Source organism: Pteropus vampyrus, unplaced genomic scaffold (assembly GCF_000151845.1).
Source record: "Pteropus vampyrus isolate Shadow unplaced genomic scaffold, Pvam_2.0 Scaffold43, whole genome shotgun sequence".
NCBI classification, from domain to species: Eukaryota; Metazoa; Chordata; class Mammalia; order Chiroptera; family Pteropodidae; genus Pteropus; species Pteropus vampyrus.
In genome coordinates this window covers 543,301-544,235 of record NW_011888824.1, presented here as the reverse complement: position 1 = coordinate 544,235, position 935 = coordinate 543,301, and positions in this window count along the sequence as shown.

Sequence of the window (935 nt, the reverse complement as noted above, 5' to 3'; positions counted from 1 at the left end):
TTATCTGCACTTAGCAGAAGGATATCTACTTCTTTGTAGAAGTGTCTCATTGATTTTTATATATTCTTCAATACACATGCAGACACATGATTGCCTCTATATAAAGCATCTTAGCAGATCTTAATTAAATGGATAGATGCCTTTTTCCTTTGCCAGACACCAGGAATACTCAGAAAAACAGGTTATAATCTTTATAGTCTTAGAGAGACGAAGGAGGTTGCAGAAGTGTAAATGATCCTTAAAAGGTGGTAAATGGAGGCCTGTGAGGTGCCAGCGAGCACAAACAGGCACTAGGTGCTGCTTGGCAGTGTCAGCAGCTTCCCAGAGGTAGTGACATTGGAGCTGGGACTTGAAGGATAAACTAGGGCATTTTAGGTGAAGAGGTGAGGAAAGGACATTCTAGTCTTTCATGGATGGATACGTTTTTGCCATTTTCCTTTTTACTGTTACTCCTGATATTTTCTTCAAGCGTCACTGTGACTAACTTATAATATGCATAACTATTTCCTGTATTTTTGTTTTATTATAATAATCTCTCATTAGTAAAGGAAATGTCAGACTATGAATTCTGTGCTGACTTTTTAAAGGAAGTGGCATCCATATCTGTTCCTACTTAGCCTTTTTTTCCCAGTCGCTCTTATATACTATTTCTTTTTTATTGTCTTGAAAGAGACCCTTCCTTTCTCTATGTCATCAATTTAAAACATGTGACTAGTCCCCACTTTCCCAATTTGAATGGTAAATTCACATGACCATATATGGAAATTCTTTCTCCTACTTTCTTTAATAAAGGTTATTCCTTACTTCTCAAATGCTAAGCAAGACTTTTATTTATTCCTAATTTTACTGCCATGCATCTGGTCAGTTAAATGAGATAAGTAACTTCCATATAAAAATTTCATAGCTAGTCAGTTCATACGTCGCAGAGCAGATAA